This window comes from Rhinopithecus roxellana, chromosome 9, assembly GCF_007565055.1.
Source record: "Rhinopithecus roxellana isolate Shanxi Qingling chromosome 9, ASM756505v1, whole genome shotgun sequence".
In the NCBI taxonomy this organism is placed as follows: domain Eukaryota; kingdom Metazoa; phylum Chordata; class Mammalia; order Primates; family Cercopithecidae; genus Rhinopithecus; species Rhinopithecus roxellana.
The window spans coordinates 44,644,239-44,666,209 of NC_044557.1; the positions used below are offsets into that span (position 1 = coordinate 44,644,239).

Genomic DNA, 21,971 nt, shown 5'->3' on the forward strand with positions numbered 1-21,971 from the left:
CCTCAAACTGCCAACCTCAGGTGATCCGCCTGCCTCAGCCTCCCGAAGTGCTGAGATTACAGGCGTGAGCCACTGCGCCTGGCCATGTTTTTTTTGCTGATATGAAATTATTCATTTGCATGTTCTTATGTAGTGACCAAACCACAGACTTTTAAAACAGCCACAGGGTGGGGGCAGTCTGTTACCCTAAGACAAGACACATTTATTTGGCCAAAGTATTTACTTGGGTGCTTCTTATGTACAAGGCACTGTGATAGGTGCTGGAGAAAAAAAAAAACAGTTCCATACCTTAAATTGCTCATATCCTGTGCAGAAGGCAGGTAAGTTAACCAACAGGCCTCCACAGCCTTGGGCACTATGCAGAATATTTCTTGTCTTTAGTTAAATTTAACTCAATTCATTTGCCATATTACAGGCACAGTGTAAGGGAATACAAAGATAAATGCCTGCACTCTACCCCCAAGGAGTTCAGAGTCCAAGAGAGAGACAGATACATCAACAAATATTAACAGTACAGAGGGATAAGCCAAGAGTCTAAGTATACGAATGATTCACAGGCAGGAAAGAGAAGGGAGTGATTATCCATCGTCCCCAACCCCTCACTGGGAAGTCTTTGTGGAAGAGGTGACACCTACTCTGGGCTTTGAAAGTCATTTCAGGCAGTGGAGTTGGGGCACAAAGTCACATAGTGATGAAACTGAATGGCATGTTTAGAACGATGTTGCTGGAGGGTGAGAGGAGGATGATGGAGGTGAGTGCCTGAGAAAGTGGAGAAGGCAGCAATGGTAAGATTGTGAGGGGCTTTTTGTACCCTTATTAGGACTTAACGCAGATGCCAAAGGGCTGGGAGGAGAGACTCATGATTCAATTTTGGTTTTAGCAAGCATTCCAGCAGGACATTGATGACTGATGAAGGGAAGACCAGGATCAGAGAGGCAGAGAGAGCAGTCAGAAATCTATCACAGTAATCCAGACATGAGACAAGGAGGGCCATGGCATGCGGATGAAGCGGATGAAGTGGAGAGGCGACACATGAGATACCATCAATTGAGAGAAAATACAGACAGCAGAGGGACAGTGAGAAGAAGAGAGAGGTAGATCAGATCATTTAAGTTGGAGGTAGTTGAGCATTTAAGTGGAGCTGTTTTAGAAAAAGGTCGGGTATACATGTCTTGAGCAGGCAAAGAAAGCAGAGCAGAAATGTAAATATGAAATCTTCTGGAATTTAGGTGTCAGAATGAAGGGAGAGATGGAAATCTCCTAAGCAAAGAAGACAGGAGAAGCCAAGACAGAATATAGTCCCTTAGGATCATTAAAGTGATTACAGATGGAAAAGACCTATAAGCCAGGAAAATGGGAGGATTTCAAAATTGAGAGTTTTTTTTTTTTTTTAACGTTTATTTTAGGTTCAGGGGTGCGTGTGCAGGTTTGTTATATTGGTAAACTTGTGTCACAGGGGTTTGTTGTACAGATTATTTTTGCAAGGCCCTTGTATCGATTCGAACCCCGAGAGCTTGCCAACAGACAACACGAGGCGGTGGAGCAACTCACTGTTTTAATGAGTGCCTGGGTGCAGACGAGCTGAGGCCTAAAATGGCATCAGCACCAAATGAGGACAGGGCAGGGGTTTTATAGTCTCCTGTAAACAGGAAGTGTCTCAGTCTGATGTAACTGCTACGCAGTACCCGGATGGCCTCTCTCTCGGTCTTCAGGGGATATGTGTCTTCCAGCCGGCTCTCTTCCTGCTTGTGCTATCTTGCTGACGCATGCTACTGGCGTCAGTGGCCTTGTGCCTTGGGACTGAGCCTGAGGAGAGAGGAGTTATTCACCCCCTGCTGAGCTTCCAGGCCCTGGGGAAAGTCTATTTGGTTATGGAAAAAGGGAAAAGGGACGACTTTCTCAATGACTGCTTCAATCGTGATATAGGGGGTGGGGGGCACCTTGGAAACAGAGAAAAATTTAATTTGGGAGGTATTCTTGAGAGATGGGTTGGTATTCATAGTGTCATTGCAGCAGGAGCATCGTCTGGATTGTCTGGCGGTTAACCGTAGTTTCAACAAGACTTTTAATAGCTTTTATTATTAGTGAGATAACACGGGGAAGAAATAGGAGGAACCCAATGATGAAGATTACTGTTCCTTCCAGTGTTTTAAATCCTCCTAAGTTAGAGAACCACCCTCCTAGAAGGTTTATTGGGTCCCATCCCTTCCAGGTTTAGGCTGGTATGTGGGCTACTTTTCTGATGTTTGAAGGGATTTCTAGTACTGCTTTTCTGTTATCGTCTATGTTAAGACAACAATTGGAGATACTGAATTTACCACCGACCCCACCTTCTGCTAATAAGTAGTCTAGTGCTAGCCTGTTTTGATAAATTGCTGTGCTCATTTAGTTTTGTTGTTGTGCGAGCATTTCCAGGGCTGAGGTGGTTTGGTTAGTGATTATCTCTAGAACCACCTGTAGTCTCATTATTCTATTTAGCATATATAAGGGAGTGAGATAACCCCGTGAGCCATCCTCAGCCCAAGTGGCAGAACTGTAATATTCCATGATCTGTTGTGGAGGCCATTTGTCCTGTTGCCATCTTTGGCTTCCTCCTACCTTTCAGGATCTTTTGTTGTTGTTGTTGTTTAGGTTATTATATACAGGGACTCTGAGGGTGTTGCCTGCTGTTAATGTTTTGGAGGAAGGCGTAGCCTTGGGGGTGAGCTTGATCCTGGTGCGATGGGTCCAGTGAGGGAGTCCTTGGACTCTCACTGCAGTTGGCGTGCTGAGTATCACAGTGTAGGGGCCTGTCCACTTTGGTTGTAGGTTTTTGTGAGGGTCGAGTTGGCAGATAAACACATCTGTGCCTGCAAGACAGTTATGTTGAGAGGACAAGGAGATGTTGACAGGGAGGGGCATGGCCTCATTTCCTGCTTCAAGAATGAAAGACTGTGTCTGGATTAAGGAGGGGAGATAATTCCCCGAGTGGCTCAGAGTCTGGTAAGGGTGGAGGCCCCAAGACAAAAGTTCAGCCATACGTGATTTCAAAGGGACTATGAAAAGAGGGTACCTTTGGTGTTGCGCAGCGTCTCATGAGGGCGAAAGGGAGATAGTATGATGCAAGGCTTTTGTATGGGTTCGAACCCTGAGAGCGCTCCAAGAGACAACACAAGATGGCATGGAGCAACACACTGTTTTAATGAGCGCCTGGGTGTAGACGGGCTGAGGCCTAAAATGGCATCAGCACCAAATGAGGACAGGGCAGGGGCTTTATAGTCTCCTGTAAACAGGAAGTGTCTCAGTCTGATGTAACTGCTACGCAGTACCCAGATGGCTTCTCTCTCGGTCTTCAGCGGGTATGTGTCTTCCAGCCAGCTCTCTTCCTGCTTCTGCTATCTTGCTGACACACGCTGCTGGCGCAAGTGGTCTTGAGCCTTGAGACTGGGCCTGAGAAGGGAGGAGTTATTCACCCCCTGCCCAGCTTCCAGGCCCCGGAGAAAGTCTTTCAATTTTGTCGCTCAGGTACTAGATTTAGTACCCAATAGTTATTTTTGTCTGATCCTCTTCCTCCTTCTGCCCTCCATCCCTCAAGTATGCCCCAGTGTTTCCTCTTTGTGTCCATGAGTTCTCATCATTTAACTCTCCCTTATAAGTGAGAACATACAGTATCTGGTTTTCTGTTCCTGTGTTAACTTGCTAAAAATGATGGCCTCCAGCTCCATCCATGTTCCCACAAAAGACATGATCTTATTCTTTTTTATGGTTGCATAGTATTCCATGGCATATATGTATTACATTTTCTTTATCCAATCTGTCATTGATGGGCATTTAGGTTGAGTCCATGTTTTTGCTATAGTGGATAGAGCTGCAGTGAACACTTGTGTGCATGTGTCTTTATGGTAGAATGGGTATATAACCAATGGGTAGATACACAATAATGGGATTGCTGGGTCGAATGGCAGTTCTGTTTTTAGCTGTTTGAGGAATTGCCACACTGCTTTCCACAATGGTTGGACTAACTTATACTCCCACCAACAGTGTGTAAGCATTCCCTTTTCTGAGAGTTTCAAAGAGAAAGTCGTCTGAAGTATCAGTTGCTACAGAGTGACTAAAAAGAGGCTATATAAGGATTTGGCAGTTAGGAAATTGCAGCAAATCTTTACCAGGGTAACTTTACCTGCATTTTCAGGAAAGAGAGGCCAGTTACAGGGTTGGAAGTGAAGAAGCTGAGTTATGAGTAGAGGTTGTTCCATTAAGAAAATTGTCTTTGAAGCCATGCGGAGAGAAAGGTCAGTAGCTAGAAGGGGACACTGGGTTTGGGGGGATGGTTTTAGAAGTTAGAGTGTTGAACATGTTTGTCCATCAAGAAGAAGCAGACTGTGGAAAGGAAAAGTGAAGGGGTAAAGAGATGGAGAGGGATGCGTTCTGGACCAGGGTTAGAGACATTGATCTACAACAACAAGAACAGCACATCTCCATCTGAAATTGTAAGAAAGGAAATAGATGAAAAAGGTTTGTGTGTGTGTGTGAAAGGAAAACTTAGGAATTTTAAATCCAATGACCTCAATTGCTCAAGTATGAAGAAAGCCATTTGTCAAAGTGAAGGATCAAGAAAGGAGAGAAACAATGAAGGGCAGGCACTGATGTTTTACATCTGCTATGGACATGGAAGGAATGAAACTTGCAAAGTGGAACTAACTGGGCATGGAAAACAATTTGAGAAATCATAAATTAGCAGAGATGTCTATCAGCAGCCCAGAGGTCTAGAAGTCCTGCCCATTCTCGCACCATTAAACCCAGTTCTGACATACTTTGAACCAGATCGTCTAATTCCTCAAAGCTCAGGGCACCTTGTGCTCATGGGGTAAGTATTCAAATTAAATAAATTAGTATAAAATCCATGCAAAAGGAGTATAGTAAAATCCTTTAATCTATGGACTCTGTCAGCAGGGACTGAATGCAGGTTTTCCAGTATTAGGAGAATGCTGGCTGGCTGTTTAATGTCTTCACCAAAGACTAGACAATGGGAAATGGGCTTAAAATGCAGCCAAGTTTCAATAAGGAAGAATATTCTATGGAAGAGTAGCTAAACATGCTAATAGGCTCTGAGCGACTACAGTGAACAGCCTGCCCTGTGGAATACATATGTCTTAAGTGGTTTTGATCCAATCCTAGGAGCATGATTTATCTGATCTCTTAAATTCCCTTTTAGTGCTATGCCACTGTTGGATTTTAAGCAAAAAGGAATATATACTAGCACATCCCATATAATGGAGACGGCACATAGTACTTTGTTTCTTTCTTTACTTTTTATTTTACTTTCTTCCATAATAGGCACATTAGAGGTAACTTCTATGTAAAATTATCTGGACATTACATTGAAATAAGTCACATGTAATTATTAATTGTGTCGTAGTCCCATCAAGTAAAAAAGATTCATAGACCCTCAATCCTCTCTCCAGCCTTGTTGGTTATCACTAGCTTGATTAAAGGGAATGATACTCGTTTGTAAATGCATTTGGCAAACTTACCCTGCTATTGTTTCCATTATTTTGCAAATTACAGACATTGAGATGAAGGCTCTGTAATTTCCTAGTGTTCTCTTTATTCCTGCTTGGAAAACTGGTATTGCCCTGGCATACTTCCACTTTGCTGTTATTTCATTTGAATACAGCAAATTCTTTATTATGATTAACAAAGACTTCTGCTCCATTCCTCTTTGAATATCAGTCTGCTCATAGAGATGTGTTGATTTTGAGCCCTGCTGTCTCCTTGAATCTCTCTGTTTCACTGATCTCAAAGATGTTCAAGACAAGACACCCAAGTATTCCTAAATGACATGTTTTTTTGTGTGTTCTCCATTTTGAATTTGTTATATGTTTAGTAATTTTACCTTTGTCTGGAACTTTTGTCTGGAACTTTTTTCTCATCTTCTTTTACTTGTCTAATTTGAAATGCCTCCTTAACTCATTACCTAAGAGCCTGAAAATATGCAAGTGGTCAGGTTTGGTAATCTTAACAATTTGTAAGCTTCTTTGCTCTTTGATATTTTGGGTTTTTCTTCCTCACATCTCTCTCTCAAGATTTTTGCTCAGTGCCAGGCACTTTGGGGGTATCTCGAGTATATAAATAACTTTCCTTGAGCACTATATACTTCTAATCCATTAACTGATCATTGCACTGGAATCACCGAAAATCAGGCTCTCCTTCCTTAAGTCCTGCCTGAATATCTAGTATAATATTCATTGAGCAATCCTCACACCTAGAGAGTACTAAGTGAGTATTTTCCTCCTAAGATCAGTCATATTTAGCAAAAAATCACATTAACAGAGCTCTTCTAGGTAGGAAGTGCTAGAACCAAAACAGGTGCATGACTGTGACTTGGGAGCCCATCCTCCATGATCAAATATCAACATGGAAAGTTCTTCTCTTATCCCTGTCCCCCAGCTCCTTTTGTCTCCCCCTTCCCTCCCACTCCTCCCTGATGTCAGCATCTTCAGTCACTCCTTGTTACTTTAACCCAATTGGGCAAATACTGGGAGGAGTGTACTGAGGATAATAATAGCAACAATAAGAGCTCACATTTCTTAAGAGCCTAGCACGTGACAGGTATTGTTCTGTGTTTTACATCCTTTATCTCAGCTAATCTTCTCAACAATCGCATGAGGAGAGTAATACCAGAGAAGTGGACCCTGAGAACTCAGAGAGCTAGCGACTAAGGAGAAGGTACAGGATTTGAACACAGGATGTCTGATTGCAGAGCTAGAACAACACTGTGTCTGTGCAGAGGAAGCATCCAATGAATCATGAGCATTTTATGGTGACTATTATTCAGGTGTGTATCTTCCATGTATTGAGTACTACTACCACATGCTTAGGCTGGGTTTGACCTCTCATCTCATTTACTTTTCACAATCACCCATGGAATTAGGATTTCCGTTTAACAATCAAGGAAATTGAACCTCAAAGGCATTCTGTAACTTGCCCAGGATTACTCATAGAGTAAGAAGGGGGAGTCCTGAATATTCCAGCTAGTCTGCCCTTTTCACCTCTCTTCAGGGTTTGCTTTAGAGAATGGATTGAATTTTTCCTCATCAGACTGAGGATTCTAATGAGGTCACACTGATGATAATACTTAGAAATCAGTGGCTTGTGTTTCTCCCTTCATAAGCAGGGTCTTGGTGCCTGAGGGTGGATCACGTGGGCTCCCACACATCTCCTCTTTCTGGGAGCTGTTTGTGCTCTGTCGGCCCCTCTGCCAGAGGGAGGTGTATCATACAGTGGTCTGTGGCACAAGAGGAGAAACTCACACCTGTCTTAACCTCAGCAGTGCTTTGTGTGCCCTGGTGCCCTGATGTCTACAGCTGTCTCAATGTTCTTTAAAATGTAAAAAAGCTCTTTCACTTTTTATTTACAGTCCCTCTACTGTCCATGAGATTCAACTACCAGTGCATGGGGATCAGGCCAGGGCTCAACGCCATATGACAAATGCCATTCTGTATCCAGAATCTTTCTCCTGTCCACTGACTAAGAGGTGCGTTTGTTCCCTGGTAGATCTCATTGAGCCTGGATCTTTCTCTCCTCCTAATGAGCTCTCCGAGGACACTCCTCTGGTGGGGTCACCATATCAATTTTCTACATATATTCTATGCTTTAAATCTCACTTAGACTCAGGGACAGAGTCCCTACCAGCTGCTTTTTGCTTTTCATCTGTCCCATATCCAGACTCCACAGCCCACGGCACCTATTTCCTTTTGGAAAATTGCTTTTGCCCCCAAATGTTGTCTTGGCAGAGGGTAATGCTTACCTCTGACTAGGGAAGCTGCCCCGCCAGGAAGTGAGTGTGCAACCTTGTTTGGCCAGTCGGTGCTCCCCTCTGGGACTGTGAATCATGAGTAGATGACACAAAGATGTTAGAGATGGGTAGAAATGCTGCCCATTCCTGCTGTGGGTCCTGAGGGCTGCCTCTCACATTGCCCCTAATGCCTGCGGGTTCCAAGCCTACAGCTGATTCTCTGAGATCCTGACATACTTACAATCACTTACCTTTTATGTAAAATAGTCAGGGTGCATTTCTGTTGCAAACTATTAAGAATCCAGACTGAAATACACTCAAATTTACAATGTAAATGAGGCCAAAAACATCTTTGTGGCCTTTTGGTCTCTTATTCCCCTCCCTCTTAGCTTCTCCTCTGCTCCCAAACTTCCAAGGGTCTTACACTGCTTTCACTGTGCAGGCCTCTCTCATCATGGTAACTTTTAAGCTTGCCCTCTCCAGAGCTGAGAAGCCTGGATTTTTTTCTCCACCTTTTGTCGCAACACATTCTATTTTCTTCCGCAAAGACTGATGACCAGGGCATCTTCATGGCTGTACAAGAATGCCATGAAACCATGTATCTTAAATCACAGAATACTCTTGAAATAAAGTCTCGTAGGAACAATATGTGTATCTAGTAAGAGAACAGTATCTCTGGTCCATGCCAAGTCTGAAAACTAGTGTTATGGCTAATCTTGCTCTTCTTCCCCAAGGATATTCATAGCTGTTGATGGTTCTGAATGGGCAGAAGAAATAATATGTGACTGGGAGCCAGAAAAATTAGAATCTTCTTCCATCTCTGGCACCCTCTCATTGTGTAGCTGTAATCAAATTACTCAGCCCTTTTGGGTTTATTATTGAAGTTGGAAAAATAAAAGCATTGCATTAGATTTTCTTTAAGTTCCTTTCACACTATGATTTGGGTGTTACCTCTTCCAGTGGATTTGCATTTTGTCTTCCAAAAGATCCCTAGAATTGCTAAATAGTAGAAAGGAGAGCTTTATTGGCGGTATCAGTCTGCAAACCAGGAAGAGATGGTCTTCAGCATGGACCGAAGGTGCTCTCTCTTCAAAGAGGGAAAGGGCAGGTTGGGTTTTATGCCTCCCAGGTCCAGCATCATGCAATAGAATCCTACACATTGAGCAGGTTTGGGGATAAAGCTGTACATATTTATGAAGGAAGTTGAGCACATGTGCAATGGGTAAACATACATGTAATATACATCCCACATTCACTCTGAGGTGGGGTTTCAGCATTAAAATGAGGTGGAATTTGGATCTTTACAGCAAAAGGTGAACTATAGGACACAGACAGTTTGTGTGCAGTCTCTATTAAGCTGGCTGAAACTGGCTTGAGGTTTGCAGTTGCTTATCAAGAAAGAATGTTTGTAAGACTGGTCCTCTATCCAATCAGAGTTACAGTGACCTGGGTTGTAAATCAGAGTTAGGAAGTCTCTGACACTTTGCCTGATAGCTCCTATTGTTAGGAAGTTTAGCAAGGGTATAAATTTTTTCTTGTAGCTGTAGGAATTTAGGAAGTTACCATGCCAGCCAGGCCTGAACCCTTGGCTCATAGGTAACTTTCATTCCCTTAACTAGGGTCCATCTTAGCTGAGAAAGGGGCATCTATTTTGGTCTCTCAGATCACAGTTATATCAGAAGATTCTTGAAGTTTTCAAACTCTTGAGATCAAACATAAATCATTAGTATCCAGAAGTCAAGCTTTATAACAGGCTATCAGGAAAAATATTTTTGGTTTACTGAGATGAAGATGAGAGGAAGGGAAAGGGAAGAGAGGAGAGGCTTCTCCAGTTTTACTATTTGTGCTTTTTGGAAATTGCAACTTCACAACCCATTCCTTTTCTCATTAGACAAATAATGCAAAGAGCTTAACTACCACACCAGCATGCTATGAGGGTGCTCCCTGGTGTGCTTCAATATTAGACCAAACACAAGACAGATGTATTCCTGCTGCCTGTGTAACATTACAACTCATTGATCAAACGCAGCAACATCAACATCTCAAGGAGTCCCTTTGTTCAAAACACAGTAAATGACTCCACATTTTCCCTTTGAGTCAACAAAAGACTCTGCCTGTCACCTTGCCTGGAGTGGGGTGGTTTTTCACTATGTGAGTATCTGTCTTTTTATTTCTGTTCCTTATGTTGGTGGGCACATGTCTGTATTGCTGTCCCTGTTACAACTCACCCCAGTGAATGTTAGCTGTGATGCCGGTTACCATCTCTTGACTGTTTACCCAACAGATAACAATGCTTACAAATGTCTTAAAAATATTACCATTTGGTTTCAACAATTGGATGAAATAAATATATTTTTCTCTTCATTTTATATGAGGAAACTAGACAACAAGAGGGTCAGTAAATTCCCGAAAGTCATACAGATAGTAAGAGGCAGAGCTGGGCTATGCACTTGTGCTTATTTTCCTCAGTATTCTTGCTGCTATAAGGAACCTTGAAAGATGAGATTTTCAAGAGCGTGAGCAGCTTGTCTCAGGAATTGGAGGAGGATAAGCACCTATTACTTATCTCTATTCATTTTGACTCTGGCCTGTGTAAAAGCAGGAAATAGAAGGCATGAGTGTTCTCCATAATATTTGCAGTTCATAAGTTAGAAATTAGCAATCAGCCCCTTTTCACGTAGGACACAATAATAGACACTGGCACAGTCCCTGCAATTTGGTTATGCAAAGAAAACAGGAAACAAGCACATTTTCACTGCAGTTTCAGTCTGAGGAGGGCTGGCATCTGCTGACGTGAGGGCTAGATTTTCTTGTCAATATCGTATTTACTATCCCGATCACATGAGCAGAGAGAGGAGGATGAGTCACAGTTAACTGCCTGCTAAATTAGGAAAATGTAATCCATTTGTTTCTTTCAAATTAGATTCCCCCAAAGCATTTTAGACCTTTTTTTTTCCCTCAGCAACCATAGCCACAACCTAAACAGCTAACACATTCCCAAACTAGGCTAATCTGGCTGTCTATTATAGCTAGACAATCTGGCTGTCTATTATAAGTAAATAAATTACCATTTTGCAGCATTTCCTTCCAAAATTAGGGCAGGATTTTGAGTACATTCATCTTCACCTACAAATGCCAAACTTCTTCTGCCCTGGCTTGACTCATGTCCACCCCTCACTGCCTACTTTCAAGAGCCATCAAAATACAATGTAGTATGTTGATGATTTATATTTCTAGAAAGCCACAAAGTAGTCCTTAACCAATAAGAATCATAAATCATTAGCTCTGTGAGGAATCTATTGGATCACTCATTTTATAGATAAGGGAAATGGAAACCCAGCAAGGCTGAAGCAGTCTCATGAACTCAGCTCTCTGGATGCCAGATTGACAATTGCAGCCCCCCTTTTTTCTTTTCTTTGTTTTGTTTTCATTTTTTTTTTTTTTTTTGAGACAGGGTCTCACTCTTGTCGCCCACACTGGAGTGTAGTGGTGCAGTCATGGCTCACTGCAGCCTCAACCTCCCAAACTCGAAATTCTCTCACCTCAGCCCCCTGAGTAACCAGGACTACAGGCACGCGCTACCATGCCAGGCTAATTTTTTTATTTTTATTTTTTGTAGATATGGGGTCTCCTTATGTTATCCAGGCTGGTCTCAAACTCCTGGGCTCAAGCAATCCTCTGCCTCAGCCTTCCAAAATGCTGGGTATACAACCATGAGCCACCACTCCTGGCCTCCTTTTTTTTTTTTTTCTTTTCTCCTGTGCACACCAGTATACCTGAAAATCAGTGCCGTACAGGAAACCCTGGTTTGGAAGTGTAAAATGTGTGATGATCAAACAAACAAAAAAGCAAACAAACAAGCCAGCAAGTCCACAGACTGTGTCAGCTCGGCCATTCTCCAGGAGGGGTACTTGGGATGAAGAGCTGGGAACTCTTCTGTAGAAGATAGTTCAGCTTAATCTCCCAACCTGCAGCCTTTCACTTCATTTTCTTATAAAGTGTGCTGACTTGAATCAGGGCCTGATTTCTCGTTTTACTCATGTTTAGCAATGAGGTCAGAGACTGGTTTTTTCAACCATAGACACTAGATTGCCTGTTTTGATCTTTATTTTCAAAGAATGCTACCACTCTTTGGAAACTACTGGTGTTATTTCTCCAAGTGAACTGAGCTGCATGTTTTTGTGCCCTGCACAGAGGAGGTACAGGTTTTAGCAGTAACATAGGGCAAGCAAAGGGTACCGCTAGGAACCGTCATTACTCCTTGTGGTCATCATTGCCATCTTCATCTCTTAAATTTAGGCTCTGTTAGGGTCTTTACATGGATGCCTCAGGTAGTATTCATATGAATGTTTTATAAATGGGAACACTAAATCTTAGAAGTTAAAAAATTTTGCCTAGATCACATCACTAATGAGAAACTTAAACCTGAAACCAGGAGTCTGACTCCAGATCAAGTGGTTGATTATGTGTGGTCTTGGTCAATGCACTCAGAAGTAAAATAGTATAGGATTTTCAGCAGCATCTGCATTTTGAATAGAGCATCTACACATCATATAGCTAGGGGTGTTGGTTCAGATTGCCGCCTTTCAAGGTTGGACATGAAAGTTAACTTTTCTGTCTTCATTTCATCTCCAGTCTAACAGTAATAATAACAGGTTGCTATAGGAGTGAAATGAAAAATTGTAGCATCTGTGAAAATCCCTAGAGCAGTGATAAGGACTTGGTAAATCTCACTTTCCTCCCTTCCATCAGGGAGATGCCTGGCCCAACCCAAAAGAATAATTTGTAATTTGTAATGGTGATTTTTTTTTTTTTTTTTTTTTTTTTTTTTTTGAGATGGAATCTTACTCTGTCACCAGGCTGGAGTGCAGTGACGTGATCTCGGCTCACTGCAACATCTGCCTCCCAGGTTCAAGTGATTCTCCTGTCTCAGCCTCCTGAGTAGCTGGGACTACAGGCACGTGCCACCACTAAATTTTGTATTTTTAGTGGAGATGGGTTTCACCATGTTGGCCAGGATGGTCTCGATCTCTTCACCTCGTGATCCACCCACCTGGACCTCCCAAAGTGCTGGGATTACCGGCATAATGGTGATTTTTAAAAAACTGAGAAGCAGTCCTCACAGATGGACATTTTGAGATGAATGGACACCAATGTAGACCTCTTTTTAGTCATTTTCAGGCAGGAGGGATTTGTACAACGAGGAGTTCTAGTGCAGAAGCTAACAGCAACAGAACCAGACTACCTGGGTTCAAATCTCAGCTTGCTGTCTGCTTGCTGTGTGACCTGAACTCTCTGCACTTTTATTTTTTTCTTGAAAAATTAGATTTTGTTTATAGAAAACCAAACAATTCAATTTTTAAAATTGGCAAAGGGACTGGGTACGATGGCTTATGCCTGTAATCCCAGCACTTTGGAAGGTCAAGGTGAGCAGATTGTTGGAGGCCAAGAGTTCGAGACCAGCCTGGGCAATATGGTAAGACCCCATGTCTCCCAAAAATTAAAAAATTAGCTGAGTGCAGTGGTATGCACCTGTAATCCCAGGTTTACTGGATTATATTTTAAATCTATATTTAGCTTTTTTTTTTTTTTTTCTTTTTTAGACAGAGTCTTACTCTGTCACCCACGCTGGAGTGCAGTGGTGTAATCTTGGCTCACTGCAACCTCCGCCTACTGGGTTCAAGTGATTCTCCTGCCTCAGCTTGCCTCAGCCTCCTGAGTAGTTGGGATTACAGGCACATGCCACCATGCCCAACTAATTTTTGTATTGTTAGTAGAGATGGAGTTTCACCATGTTAGCCAGGCTGGTCTTGAACTCCTGACCTCAGGTGATCCGCCCACCTTGGCCTCCCAAAGTGTTAGGATTACAGGCGTAAGGCATCACACCCAGCCTCTGTACTTAACTTTTGAGGGACTGCCATGTGCCTGCTACTCTGGGGTGGCTGAGGTGGGAGGATGGCTTAAGTCCAAGAGGTCGAGGCTGCAGTGAGCTATGATCACACCACTGCACTCCAGCCTGGGCAACAGAGCAACACCCTACCTCTTAAAAAATGGCAAAGAACTTGTATAGATATTCCTCCAAAGAAGATATACAAATGGCCAAAAAGCACATGGAAAGATGCACAAACATTTATCATTAGCCACCAGGGAACTACAAACCACAGAACAATGAGCTACCACTTCACACCCACTAGGACAGCTATAAAAAAAGGGGAGAAAATAACTAGCATTGGCAAGAATGTGAAGAAATTGGCACCCTCATACATTGCTGGTGAGAATGTAAGATGATGCAACCTCTGTGGAAAGGTTTGGCAGTTCCTCAAAAGTTAAATATATAAGCTGGGTGCGGTGGCTCACGCCTGTAATCCCAGCTCTTTGGGAGGCCGAGGCAGGTGGATCACCTGAGGTCAGGAGTTCGAGACCAGCCTGACCAACATGGTGAAACCCTATCTCTACTAAAAATACAAAAATTAGCCAGGTGGGTGGCATGTGCCTGTAATCCCAGCTACTCAGGAAGCTGAGGCAAGCTGAGGCAGGAGAATCACTTGAACCCAGTAGGCAGAGGTTGTAGTGAGCCGAGATTGCGCCACTGCACTCCAGCCTGGGTGACAGAGTGAGACTCTGTCTCAAAAAAAAAAAAAAAAAAAAAAAAAAGCTGAATATAGAATTAAAATATGATCCAGTAATATCACTTTTGTGGGTATATCCAAAAGAATTGCAAACAGGTGTTCAAATGAAAACTTGTATGTGAAGTTTAAAGCAGCACTATTTATAATAGTTAAAAGGTGGAAGCAACCCAAATGTCTATCAACTTGTGAATGGATAAAGAAAATGCAGTATATCCTACACTGGAGTATTATTCAGCCATAAAAGGAATGCAATACTGATACATTGTTACAACATGGATGAACCTCAAAAGCATTGTGCTGCATGAAAGAAGCCAGACACAAAAATCATACGATATTTAATCACATTATATAATTGAATTTATAAGAAATAGGAAAATTGGTAGAGATAGAAAGCCAGTTAGTGATTGCCAGTGGCTGATGGGAGGGCAGTAGGTATCAGTGGGTATAGGGTTTTTTTTTGGGGGGGTGATAAAAATGTTCTGGAGCTAGATAGTGGTGATGCTTGCACAATATCGTGTATGTGTGTGTGTTTTTGTTTTTGAAGACAGAATCTTGCTCTGTTGCCCAGTCTGGAGTAGTGGCATGATTACAGCTTACTGCAGCCTTGACCTCCAGGGGCAAGCAATCCTCTCGCCTCAGCCACCGTAGTAGTTGGGACCATAGGCACACACCATCACACCCCGCTAATTTTTTATTTTTTGTAGAGATGGAGATCTCCCTATGTTGCCCAGGCTGGTCTCAAACTCCTGGGCTCAAGTGATCCTCCCTTCTCAGCTCCCCAAAGTGCTGGGATTATAGGTGTGAGTCACCACACCCAGCTGTGCAATATTGTGAACACACTAAGTGCCACTGAATTGTGCACTTTAAAAATGGTTAACATAGTAAGTTTTATGTTATGTGTATTTTACCACAATTTTAAAAAAGGGATCATGGTAATACATACCTCATAGGGTAAAGTCTTAAATTACATAGTAAGCACTAAATCATTGTTGTCAATGATGGTCAATGGCAGGGATAAAGGCTAGGAGAAGATAGAAAAGTCAAGATTGAAAAGGTGGACTCTCAATTACCTAAAAACGCTTCTGGATTAGTATTGTTCTGGACTGTCATAGGTATGAATGGAACATTGCAAAGCCTTATGGGAAATTTCAGATGCAAATCATTATTTGAGAATTCTGGGCCAAGAATGACCAGCCTGCTTAGGATTCAAGAGAGACTGTCCACTAAATACCTCCAAAATGAGCTTGGGGTACACATTTTGGGTGTTGCTTTTCTTGCTTTATTTCTTAGCCAGTCATCTTTATCAAAAATATCCTTTTCAAAATGAGGTACCTATGGTGTTTGTGGATAATTTGGGGTTCTGTGTAACATAATTGTTAAAACTATTAAATAACTGAAAACATAAAATGTAAAATGCCAAGAGAAAGAAAAGGTGGACTCAGGAAGAAGTTAGCTGAGGCCTGGCTGGTAAGAACATGAGGGATGAGTGCAGGAATTATGTAGGCAACATGGAAGAGGTGGTGTAGAAGGAAAACGTGTATACATGTGTATAGTAAGTTAGAAGGAGATACAGCAACCTTTTCATAAAATTCTAAGCAATGGACTAGTGTACACAAAACCAGCCTGAAGTCAATGATAGGTTGATATTCTGTGGTAAGAAGAAATTCAATGAATTTAGTACAGCATGCATGACTTTGCAAGCTCTAGTTTGTGAAGTAATCCAAGCTTCAGTTTGAGAGAGAGAGTTCACACCAAGAGCCTTCCTCTTTTTTTTTTTTTTTTTTTTTTTTTTTTTTTAACATTCCTGGGTGCAATTAAAAAGAGTAGTCAGGGTGCTTTGGTGGGGATGGACGTTTTTGTTGGGCAGTACAACAGATTTCAGGAAAGGAGGCTATAATATTCAGTCCCACCTTGTCTGGTGGTAGCTCTGATTCTAGAGTAGTCTTGATACGCACTTTCCAAGGCGTGACTCCAGAGAGAAAGAATAATGAGCTGATAGCTAGTAGTGCAACCCACAATGGCTCTGTGGGACACTTCTCATTTTCATGTCACCCTCAACCCTTCTTCACCTGCCAATATTCTGACCATGATAGGCTAGATGTGAGGTCTATGGATTGCACACAGGAAAAAGCTGTAATTCTTGGAGTCAAAACATAGAAGGGAGAAGAGACAGGGAATAAGATATGAGCTGCCACAGACCCTTGCTACTTCCTTGCTCCTTGTCTAGGCTTGGTGCTTAGAAACTCCTTTCTAGCAAATGCTCCCTTAGAAAAGGGAAATAAAATGCAGATTTGCAGCAGGCTCTAGGGCTAAAGAAACCCTGATACGTGCTCTAGAAGCTGGGGGAAAATACAGTTATCAGCTATGTTTACAAGCTGTTTTTCTGTCTTGCAAGTGTGGTGGGTGGAGTTGTTTATAGGTGAAGTTGTCCAGCTTCCTTTATCCCAAGCCCTTGCCTCATGCATACATTTTCTTCTGCAACTCGGTCTCCAACTACTAAATGAGAGTCCTTGCCAGCTGAATTCCTGGGCAGTTTATTAGGCAGAATTGGGAGACTGGAAGAGGGTAGACCAGAGAAATGGAAAGGTTGATGGAAAGGAAGTGAGTGAATGGGGCTAATGGCTTAGGGTGGCAATGATGATCTATATCACTAAAAGGGGAGAGAAGGTAGGCCAGGGGGCTAAGCAGAGAGAAGCCGTGTGGACTGTATTGGAAGAGGGAATTTTGGATTTTACAAGTTAGAGGCTCTTGGGGATTGCTGGAGACCTAGGGTAAGGGGAGAATTGGCAGAAAAGGAGGTAGAGGCTTTGATGGCTCTTGATTAGAACCCCTGAGGGAGAGAGAAGTATAGATTCGAATCCTCTTTAATTCCTATTTGGCAGCTGGACTGGTACTCCTTAAACATAGAGATGAGACCACAGGAGATCAGCATGTATTTGGGTCTCACAAATAAAAGTAGAGACTTGACTGCCCCCTGGTATAACTTGTCCCTTTGTTCTGAGAAAGCGATCCAAATGATGCAAAGACCATTGATTCAAAGAAACATGGATGAGAAGCCATAGCTCTAAGAAGCAAAACTCTCCGGTGGGACATTGGAAATGTGCTCTCTGTGATTCACCCTGAGATGCTTAAAGGGTTTGTTTTAGCAGCAGCACCATCTTTCTCTGTATTTGTATTAGATGGAGCTTATCTCTGCAAACCATGTTGTTTCTTTCAGAGAAGTTCCTCTTTCTACACGCACGCGTGCATGCACACACACAGACACACACACACACACGAGTTGTAACTTACCACAGCCGTAGAAAAGAGAATGTCCGGGATAGCTTGAAAGTTAAGGAAAGATCTCAAGGACCATTGATTTAGGAAAACTAAATCCAGGGACGTTCATTTCACCAGCCACTCTCTCCTTCCCTCCACAACAGGTGAGGGAAGAAATTTAAGTTCTGCTTACAAATGAGGTGAGAGTTCATTTAATCCATTCACCATGACTGAAGTTACAAAGGGCTCTTGGTTGGCTGGTTATTAAGCATTCAGTTATTTTTTCTTGTTTTCAAAATTGATTTTTTTTAGTCTAAGAAAGTAAATAAAGCCTATTTCTTTCAATCTTTCAAAATATTGCAATGAAATTATTTGAGCTTCTGTTCTGGTAAAATCATCACTTCTTCAAAGATGATTTCTTGCAGTTGTCTCATTATTTACATGATCAGAGAGGTTACTTAAAGAGCACCCCTTTAAAACCTGGAGCATTGAGAGAGAACCACAAACAGCCCTATACCATGAAAAATCCTATTTATGTGGGAGGGAAATTTTCTTAAACTTCAGTTTTTAAATCTGTTTGGGACATTAAATCTCTCCACCTCCCACTCTCTCCTCCCTCACTGACTTCTGAGGAACAACAACCACCAAGAAAAAAATAAAACACTGTGTTTTGAATTCCATTATGTTTCCAAACTTCCAAGTCAGAGGAAATTGTTTAAAATGACTTACCCCACACAAATACACGGAAGGAGGAATGGAAAAACAGCTTGCCAGCTCACAAGATCACTTTTCTCTACTAACCACCCACTTTTGCTGACCTGGCAATTAAAAGTATGTAATTTCCTCACAGCATTTCCGACATATTTTAGTGATATTTTGTAAGAGTTAAGAGAGTTCTGTTTGCTCTTCTTACACAGGCCTCTTGGACTTTGGTTCCTTGAACAGGATCCTAAGCTTGGAAACTCTCCAAGTGACAGAAAATTGGCAGATTCTTCGTCGTTGATTCCTTACTGGCTCTTTGGAGAGGAAAGGAGTTCTGCTCAGGACTTGGCGGAGCCCTTTGCTTGGCACCTCAGCCAGTAACTCAAAGTTCAAGGAACTTGACAGACAGAGGCTGTTTTTCTGGTGAGATTTGAACGTGCCCATTTGAGTCTGTCATCGCACGTCTGCATCTTGTCTCCTTCCAGAGGATGCTTATTTCTGACCAGGCTCATGATGGGTGTATTCTATGTGGGAAGACTTTTGCCTGCCCCTGTGGCATTTACCCTGGATCAGGGTGAGCCCTGGATCTCTCCATTGCCTCAATCCATACAGCCTCACTGTGCCAAGTGGAAGCAGTGGCAGTGTGTGTATGTGTGTTCAACTGTTACTCAAACAGTTTAAAAAAAAAAAAAGACAGAAGGCTTAGACAGATTTCCAGAAAACAGACTGTGTCAGTCTAGACTAGTAAAACGCAGCCAGTTTAATTTCTGAACTTGTTGTTATTATTTCTGAATTTATTTTGTATTTAACCTACTTCTCCCTTGCCCCATCCCCACAAAAAAAGAGTAAAAAGGTGAGAAAAATAACCAATCAGTTTCAACCACTATCCTGGCATTATGAAAGTTAAAATTCCAAAGATTAGAGATCATATATTGCTCCTATGAAAAATAACCTTTGTGTGAATCTTTTAAGATTCCTACTTTTAAAAAAAAATAGCAAAAGCAGCATATGTTATTGTTGAAACTTTAGAAGAAAATAGGCCAAAAGAAGAACATTGAAACCATGTATAATTTCACCATCTAGACATAAGATTACATGATTTGTTAAGTAAAAATTGGTCTTGAGTTAGGTAGAACGGAGTTCAAATTATGGGCCTACCTGTATGATTCAGAGCAAGTTAACCTCACTGAGCATTGAACTTCTGTCCATAAAGTGAGACATATTTATAGGGCTGTGGAGGGTTGCGGTGAAATTCTGAACACAAAAGTAATTGCTGATTGATAATATCTGTATTGTATCCCCTAAACTACTGATATTTCATTGTTAATTTCATACTACCTGCAGTTTCAGAAAATGAGCTCATTAAATTTTTCTCTCATTCCGTTCTTTGTTATATTGCCATGACACAAATTTACAGCTTCAGTCTTCTGCTTTATTGTTTCTATTGCCTATGCTTGTCTGGAGTAAGATGTACACAGAGCCATATTTTTATAGTGAGTAAACCTTATTTCAGTGCTTTATTATTTTTTGGCAGTGAATGATGTTGCAGCAAGTCTGAAACCAACTTGATTTTCTTCCTTCTAGGTAATTTATTTTGCCTGGCAGATGCCTGAAGATTTTCTTCAAGTTCAATACTGTACATAGGGTAAACTTTGATATTAATTGAATTGGAATGTTCCTGGAACATGGTTCACTTTTTATCTGCAGTTTCAGTGATATCTTAAAATTCAGATAATTCTCTTGTATTACATCTTTGAATATATCTTCTATTTTGTAGTTTTTCAATTCAGATACATCAATTCTTCTTATATTGGATTATGTTTATCTACCACATATATTGTCTCCTATATAGTTTTTTTATTTGTAATACTGTCAGTAATTTAATATTCACCAGTTTTTATTGTTTTAATTTAATATTAGCTCTATATTCTTTTAATTTGTTTTATTCATTCAGAAATTGTTTTTAAAATCTCATTTTCTTGTTGCCTGATTTGATATTTTTATTCAAATTTAGTGAAAAATGAGTGTGATTAATATGCTTCTATTGGCTTGAGTTAAATTTTTAGGGGCGAGTGTAGTGGCTCACACCTGTAATCCTAGCACTTTGGGAGGCCGAGGCAGGTGGATCACCTAAGGTCAGGAGTTCAAGACCAGCAAGGTCAGGAGTTCAAGACCAGCCTGGCCAACATGATCAAACCCCGTCTCTACTAAATATACAAAAATTAGCCAGGCGTGGTAGTGCACGCCTGTAATCCCACTTACTTGGGAGGCTGAGGAAGGAGAATTGCTTGAACCTGGGAGGTGGAGGTTGCAGTGAGCCAAGATCATGCCACTGCACTCCAGCCTGCATGATGCGAGTGAGACTCCATCTCAAAAAAAAAAAAAAAGTAAGTATTAGCTAGGTTAGGCTTTGTGTCTTCTGCATACTATAATCCCTTTTTTCTTTTATTTTCTTCTGCTCAGTGGTTTTTTTTTTTTTTTTTTTTTGGTCAAAAGGTTATTTTATTGTATTATTTTATTTATTATTAATTAAACTTTTTATTTTGAGATAATTTTAGATTCACATGTGGTTGTAAAATGTAATACAGAGAAATTCTATGTATCCTTTGTCAATTTCCCTCAATGATAACATCTTGTAAAACTGTCATACAACATCAAGACTAGCATATTGACGTTGATACAAATCTTACTCAAATTTTCTCCATTTTACTTGTGCTTATGTTTATATGTGTGTGTGTGTGTGTGTGTTTGTATTTAGCACTATGCAATTTTTATTGCTGTGTAGTCTGGCATTTTACTACCGAAGTCAAAATACAGAATGGCTTCACCACCGTAAGGATATAGCAGGTTGTCCTTTGTAGCCATAATTGACTAATTGGACATTTTATATAAATGGAATAATGTAATACATGGTCCTTTGTAACTGGCCTCTTCCATTTAGCGTAATGTTCCAGGGTTCGTCTATATTGTAGCACTTTCCACTACTTCATTTCTTTCTATTGCTGAATAACATTTCACTTTACTGATATACCATATTTTATTTATATATTCATTGGTTTATGGACATTTGAGTTGTTTCCACTTTTTAGCTATTACGAATAATACTGATATGAACATTCATGTACAAGTTTTTGTGTGGTCCTGTGTTTTCATTTCTTTTGGGTTGATACCTAAGAGTAGTGCTGCTGGGTGATATGGTAACTCTATGTTTAACTCTTTGAGGAACTGAGTGTGTTCTAAAGTGGTTGCACCACCTCACATCCTCAATTGCAGTGTACCAATTTCTCCACATTATCAGTTTGTTGTTGTTTTTTGAGACAGGGTCTCATTCTGTCACTCGGGCTGGAGTGCAGTGGTGCAATCTCAGCTCACTGTAACCTCTGTGCCTCTCGGGTTCAAACGATTCTCTTAGCCTCCCGAGCAGCTGGGACTACAGGTACACCACCACACCCAGCTAATTTTTGTATTTTTAGAAGAGACGGGGTTTTGCCATGTTGGTCAGACTGGTCTTTAATGCCTGGCCTCAAGTGATCCGCCCCCCTCAGCCTCACAAAGTATTGGGATTACAGGAGTGAGTCACTGTGCCCGGCCATCTGTTTTTCTGA

At 41.4% G+C, this 21,971-nt stretch overlaps 2 long non-coding RNA genes across 2 annotated transcripts; one reads left to right on the top strand and one right to left on the bottom strand.

The window, feature by feature from the left end:
- Positions 1 to 682: 682 nt before the first annotated feature.
- Positions 683 to 20,072, top strand: LOC115899584. The gene is made up of 3 exons (XR_004059233.1): positions 683 to 751; positions 18,582 to 18,789; positions 19,951 to 20,072. It is a non-coding gene; the product is annotated as an uncharacterized LOC115899584 (long non-coding RNA).
- On the bottom strand, positions 3,183 to 18,468 carry LOC115899583. The gene is made up of 3 exons (XR_004059232.1): positions 18,394 to 18,468; positions 7,790 to 7,864; positions 3,183 to 3,429 (listed from the first exon to the last, which is right to left on the bottom strand). It is a non-coding gene; the product is annotated as an uncharacterized LOC115899583 (long non-coding RNA).
- Positions 20,073 to 21,971: the final 1,899 nt, after the last annotated feature.